Source organism: Apodemus sylvaticus, chromosome 1 (genome assembly GCF_947179515.1).
Source record: "Apodemus sylvaticus chromosome 1, mApoSyl1.1, whole genome shotgun sequence".
NCBI lineage: Eukaryota > Metazoa > Chordata > Mammalia > Rodentia > Muridae > Apodemus > Apodemus sylvaticus.
Window position 1 is genome coordinate 122,942,045 of NC_067472.1, and position 7,648 is coordinate 122,949,692.

The following is a 7,648-nucleotide window of genomic DNA, read 5'->3' on the forward strand; positions in this document are numbered from 1 at the left end:
CACTTACTCTTATAACACACACACTCACACTCAACTCACTCACTCACTCACTCACTCACTCACACACACACACACACACAGAGAGAGAGAGAGATAGTGAGATAGAGAGAGACTTTTCTTTCAATAATAATGTAAAACTTTTGTCTACGAGTCAACAGAATAGGTTGAACAGAATATATGCATCCAAATGTATGAGATAATACCAAAATGAGAATTACTAAAATATGACCCAATAAAATACAATATTTGTGATTCAAGGTAATACTTTATTAGAGTTACTTTAGTGAAAATCTATGACATGGGGTCCTGAGATTAGAAATTGATATCAAATTAAGAATAACCTACCTCCACAAAAAAGTAGTAATGATAATGATGAAACCCATGAAAGGAATTTAATCATTATAATGCATTGAAAAGTCATGTCTTCAGAATATTGGCAAGAACTTCAAGATTGAATGGGAAAAGGGCATAAGAGCTAGTATTGTCAATCAGTCTGGGCCAAACTGCTGTCTGGTTGATTATTGTCTCAATTATGATCATGGAATGCCTTATATGTTTCAAAGTTATTACAGAAGCTGCTTAGAGATACAATCCCTAAGTCAAAAGATAAGTGTTGCTAGGATGAGCAGTTTTTAGTTCATTTTCAGGGTAGTTACATGCTATATTTATCACTTGGAGGAAGGAAAATTTGTTCCCTATTTGATGATTACATTTTCTTAGAGGGTCAGCCTCATCATTGAATCATCTGCAGACAAACATCAACTGTTCATGCATGGGTTTCAGCACTTAATAAAGACTTCTTTATAGCCCTCTGTAGATTGGAATAAACTAGGTAAAAGACAGCAGCTAGTAAAATTGGAAAAGTCTTAGTTAATTTATCTTTTCTTCAGCCTTGAAGGGAGATCATTAGTGACTTAAGGTAAATACCATGGTTGAGGTTAGAGTTGAGTAACAATTTGTCTCAATGCTTCAAACAATCCAAAACAAAGGAAATACTGGATTATAGGTCAAGCTTTTATCCTAGCCTTAGAAATCCATTGGACAATTTAGTGATCTTAGTAAATGCAGCATCTATATTGCTGTTGCAGTTTTCTTAATGGAAACTGTTATGAAAATAGTTGATACAAAAGGTCAGTAAATCATTCTAACTTCCTTGTTCTAAAAAAATCATAGGCATCTAATAAAATCAAAGGGAAGGCTGAGACTATAAGCTAGGAGAAAATCTTGCATTTTATTTATTTTTATATATCTTCAATTTTCCTTTTCTGGATTTTTCTGTATTTATATTTCATTGAGTGGACCAAAACCATGCTTAAACCATGAAAATTTCTTACTAAACTTATGACGTACTTTGAAAAATAAAACAAGACTAACACATCATATAGTGTTCTTGTTAGTCTTTATTTTAAAAATGTATGCATTAAGTTTATATACCTCAGTTGAGAAAACCTGTTTAGCTGCTTAACAAGTACAAAAACTTAACGGGGAGAAAAGAAAATAGGGAGGGAACTGAGGAAAGCAGAGAAGCCAAGAGAGGAAACACACACACACACACACACACACACACACACACAGAGAGAGAGAGAGAGAGAGAGAGAGAGAGAGAGAGAGAGAGAGAGAGAGAGAGGAGAGAGAGAGAGACTAAGATGAAGAAAGCAAGGATACAAGAGTGAGGGCAGAAAAAAAAATGATCGATTTATGGAAATGTAGTAGTAATTTAGGTTGGTTCCTGACTCTTTTCCACTTAGTGTGTTTATACATTGGTATAAGCATTTGGGACTTTGCCAATTATAATTTATTTTTCTTCATCTGACAGGCAGTGTGAATAATCTATTATGCCCAATGTCACTGCGGTAACTGGATTCATCCTTATGGGTTTATCTGATATCCACGAGCTACAGACTCTATGTGGAGTGTTATTTCTAGTGATATACTTGGAAATTTTAATGAGCAACCTTCTCATCATTGTTCTCATCACTGTGGATCTGAAGCTCCAAACACCCATGTACTTCTTCTTGAAGAATTTATCCCTTTTGGATGTCTTTCTTGTGTCTGTTACAATTCCAAATTTCTTTGTCAATAGCTTTATTCACAAAAATTCTATTTCCATACTTGGATGTGCATTTCAGGTATTTTTCATGGCTTTTCTAGGATCAGGAGAAGTATTTATTCTTACTACAATGTCATATGACCGCTATGTTGCCATTTGCAGTCCCCTACACTATGAGGTCATTATGAGTAATGTTACCTGTGTAGTGATGATGAGTGTTTCCTGGGGCACTGGATTACTCTTTGGAAGCATGTATACAGCTGGCACATTTTCCATGCTTTTCTGTGGCTCTAATGTGATCCCACAGATTTTCTGTGATGTTCCATCACTTTTAAGGATTTCCTGCTCTGGATCACTCATGATCATTTATGTAAGTCTTGGAATTGGTGTTTTTCTAGGCATGTCTTGTTTTATTTGTGTTGTGATTTCCTACTTTTACATTATCGTCACTGTGTTGAGGATTCCTACCACTAAAGGTCAGTCCAAAGCATTTGCCACCTGCCTCCCTCACCTTACTGTTTTCAGTGTTTTCATTGCTATTGCTTGCTTTGTCTATCTGAAGCCACCCTTAAAATCAGCATCACTTACAGATAGACTGTTCTCTGTGTTGTACACTGTGCTACCACCAACACTTAATCCTGTGATCTACAGCTTAAGAAACAATGATGTTGATAGTGCTCTGAAAAGACTGCTTCAAAAATCTCTACTCAAGAGACTTCCTTCACTGAATACATCAAAATGTTTGAGAGTGACATAGTACATCAGAGGTAATAAGGACATTTTATGACTTTTACATATAAAAAATGTGAGAAATTTCTATACTTAATCAATTGTAGTTCATTTCATTCGAAACAACTTAGTATGGAAAGCATATGATTAACAAGCAAGATTCACTCCTATTTCTATAAGACTCTGCCAAGTGCTAAGAGAAAAAAATGACAGAGAACATAGCATATCAAGTGGCTTTCTGGACATTTACCTTGGTGTATAATGGGATACAGAGGTGTATAACAGAGGTGATAGAAGTATAAAGTGAATTTGCAGAAAGGTGTGTTTCTATTCTCTGCTTGTATGATCATAATGTATCTTATTGTTTATGATCTGCAATCCAGAAATATTCACTTCTGACTCTGTGAAGGCAAATGCTTTATATCTGAGGTTGTAAAGAAGTGGTGGAGTCTATTATTACTATAGCAGAAATCACTTAGGTAGTACTGTTTTCTTTTTTCTCTGTTCTTTGTTTTTTCAGTGTCTCTGTGATTGGAAAGAGTTCTCTTTACTGGGTATAGTTTTATGGAGATTTTGATTTATCTAAAAGAGCTTTACACATAAAACAAACATCCGGTTTTCTATGAGATTTCCATGATGCTAGTCTCACTTTCAAGTGTGTTAAGGATATTTATAGTTAGTTTGAACATATATTACTATTGGGAAAAGATACATGGATCAGGTCAGTCAGTGTTTAACTCTCTTATTCTCCTATCTCATTTTGTCTAGTATATAACACAATAACAAGATCAAAAACTAGAGTTAGTTACAAAATAATGTGACCCCATTTCTACTACATTGTCTGATGCTATCATACTCTCATTATTCTTGCTCCCCTCAGCAATATAAAATTCTCTGAAGCCTCCTTAAACCACCAGGACATCATCTTCTACTGGTGGAATCTGAACAGTAAGCACACATTGTGGAAAAATTGGTCCCACTGTGCCAACTCAAGATTTCAACCATTATGTGTATATTACTTTGGTTAACTCAACTTCACTGCAAACTATAAGTCTAATTTTGAGCAAAATAGGATATAAATAAATGCTATTACACTGGAGATACTCCTTAAACAATACCTGCTAACCTACAAAATAACAAAATATACCTTTGAAAGTTTAATTCTCACTTACAATTTCACCTGCTCTTTCATTGTTCATTTCAGACGTACTTTCATCTATAAATAACATTTGCTTACTCATCTTTATGACTTTTATAAATTATTAAAGCTCAAAGTATTAAATATAATAACAAAAACTCTGAAACTGATAGAAAAACCACTTTAAGATATGGGTAGAGAACAATAATTCTTTTTTCAGATTTTTTCATATTTATTTGAATTTTCTAAAATTTCATTCATGATTACTGTATTTTATTCCCACTACACACTCATATTCTTACAGTTCACTCCATGATATCCCTGAATTTATTTCAAATTCATTTGCCCTTTTTAAAAAATTGTTTTATACACACACACACACACACACACACACACACACACACACCAACTACTACCACCACACTGAACTATTTTTCAGATGTGGTATAAAGGAAATTAAAGAGAGTTTTACAGCCTGATTAATATCTGGTGGCTTATTTCATGCATTAATTTATATTAAGGAGGTAAACATGAGTTAGTAGCAAGCTTCAGAAAAAGAAACGACCTGTGAATTTTCTCATTCAGAAACGACATCCATAAACAGTAAAACTATACGCATAATGCTATGTGGACTGAGAAATAGAGTGAAGTTAGGTATTTCTTATTTTTAATATATTTATGTACCTTTTTCTTTGGATAAATATTTGCTTTCTAAATTATGAAAATTGTATCTTCAAAGGATTAGAATAAAACATTGATTAAATTGATGGGAATTATATTAAATGAAATATATGCTTCAAATGAAACACATAACCACACCAAAGATAAAAGGAAACCAGTAAAAATAACTTTTTAGCAAGATTCTTAGCATATATACTGTCTAAGAGTTGTGTGTGAGAAAAAGCAGGATAAGGAAAACCATTCTCAACAATAGAAAAACTGGTGGAATCACCATTCGTGACCTACAGAGCAATAGTGGAAAAAACCCTGCATGGTACTAGAACAATGACAGGCTGGTAGATCAATAGAATAGAATTGAAGACCCAGAAACAAACCCACACACCCATGGTCACTTGATCTTTGACAAAGAGCTAAAAAGTGGAAAAAAGACAGCATTTTCAACAAATGGTGCTGGGTCCACTGGCAATCAAAATGTAGGATGGAAATTGATCCATTCTTATCTTCTTGTATAAAGCTCAAGTCCAAGTGGATCAAGGACTGTCACATAAAACCAGACACACTGAATCTAATAGAAGAGAAAGTGAGGAGTATATGGGCACAGGGGCAAATTTCCTGAATAGAACACCAATAGCTTATGCTCTAAGATCAAGAATTGACAATTGGGACCTTATAAAATTGCAAAGCTTCAGTAAACCAAAGGACACTGTCAACAGGACAAAACTGCAACCAACAGGTTGGGAAAAGATCTTTACCAATCCTACATCTGAAAGAGGGATAATATCCAATATATACAAAGAACTCAAGAAGTTAGACTCCAGAGAACCAAATAACCCTATTAAAAATGGGGTACAGAGCTAAACAGGGAATTCTCAACTGAGGAATACGCTATGACTGAGAAACACCTAAAGAAATGTTCAACATCCTTAATCATCAGGGAAATGCAAATTGAAACAGCTCTGAGATTCCACCTTACACAAATCAGAATGGCCAAGATCAAAACTCAGGGGACAGCAGATGCAGAAGATGTGAAGAAAGAGGAACACTCCTCCATTGCTAGTGGGGTTGCAAGCTGCTAAAACTGCTCTGGAAATCATTTTGGAAGTTGCTCAGCTCAGAAAATTGGACACAGAACTACCTGAGGACCCAGCTACCCCACTCCTGACATACACCAGATTCACTGGGGCTGTCAATTTCTGTAGCGAGTAGAAAACTGTAGTATCTTTACTCTTAGGAGCTGGTGAGAAGGAAAAGGAAAGAAAAGAAATTAACACACACACACAAACACACACAAACACACACAAACACACACACACACAAACACATGCAACGATTGGATGAAGCAAAAGGCAGACTCTAATAACTTCATACCTATAAATGCATACATACATACATGTACACACACATCTATATGTATATATACATATATATATATACATACATACATACATACATACATACATACATACATACATACATATGGACATACATATACATGTGCATTCATTGAATAGATGGTAAACAGGTTCCAAGCATTTTTTACACAATCCCCCCCCACACACAGCCCTGCTGTGTGGATGGAACAAAGTTCCAATATACTCCCAAACAAACTTTATACATATATATCCAGAAAGAATTGATAGATGGAACAAAGTTCCAACAAGTTTGCTTATTTTCCCATAGTTTATATATCATAGCAATATCTTTCAAGCAGTATAAATTTATAATGTGATTACACTCTAGTTTTCTTCTAGTGAATAACTATAAAACACATGTTCTGTAATACTTTTATAAAAATAATATTATGTAATACTGATAAACTAAATAAATTATTCCAAAGCACCCACATACATTCATTACTAAGCAAGTTGTTATAGATTTAAAAAGTATAAGTAAGTGAAGTAGTTTTCTCAGTCAGTTTCTCTTACTGGCAGAGTACAATCTGTGGTTAAAAAGAAAAGATTAATCATTTTATTATTTATCTTCAAAAGTAATCCTATATAAAACATTAAATAACCACATATTTAAACTTTTACAAAAATCAGTCATAACTATTTTAAATCTTCAGGATGCTTATCTACTCATTCAGCAATTTTTATTAGACCATATTAGGAAGATGAGGTTAAAAAGATGGGTGTAAGCCATCAATCATTATCAGTACAGCCTCAGTGAGAGTCACATCAGCCAGTACTACTTTATTTTTTGTTCCCTGATCTTAAAAAACAGCTAGCTTAACTATTAAGAACGTGTCATTCTGAAATTCAAAATGTTGCCAAGGATTTTCTATATCAGAACTAGTATCTAAAATATCTTACAGTAACTTCATTAATATCTTTATTTTCCAAATGCTTTCTAACTGTAGTGGTCATTACTGACAATCTATATTTCTTAAGTTCATTCTTAAGGTGGTAATTAATTCATCAATCTGTTCCAGAAGCATCACCCAGAAAAGATTAAGCACTATGATTTTAAGTGCCAGAGATACTATCCAGTGAGAGGCTAGAAGTCTCCTTAGAGCTTTCAGACAAGTCTTAGATTAAGAAGAGTGTGAGGGCAACAAGTAGAACAGAGCTCGAAAACAGCATGAAATCCTCAGTACATGTAGTTCCCGAGGAGGTCATGCCTGTTTGCAGCACACCCATTATGACTGTGCTAACCAATGGGGCAAATTACATGAATCTTAAAGCCATTTGTTGTTCCTCCTTGTATGGCCCTTGGCACATTCTAAGCATAGAAATTAAAATATCTCAGAGTGAAATATAATTATACATATAAACAGCATAATTCATGAACTAATTAAAAATTTTCCATAGTTGTACTTCAAGGTGACTTAGAAAAATCAACACCTTAGTTCAGATCATTGAAACTTTATTAGCACTAAGTAAAAAGTTAGTCATATGTAACACTAATCCACTAGATTATTTTCTTACATTTAGTACTTTCCTTGGCCTAAAATTTTTTCATGGTGTCATTTATTAATAAAATTATATGGACATAAAATAACATTAGGAGAATAAAATATGGCAGCAGTGGAAGTGAAATGAGCATTAGAA

The 7,648-nt window shown here is 34.0% G+C and overlaps 1 pseudogene; it reads left to right on the forward strand.

Annotated features, from left to right (window-relative positions):
- Window positions 1-1,835: 1,835 nt before the first annotated feature.
- LOC127666351 (olfactory receptor 14A2-like) lies at window positions 1,836-2,796 on the forward strand (annotated as a pseudogene).
- The last annotated feature ends 4,852 nt before the right edge of the window (window positions 2,797-7,648 follow it).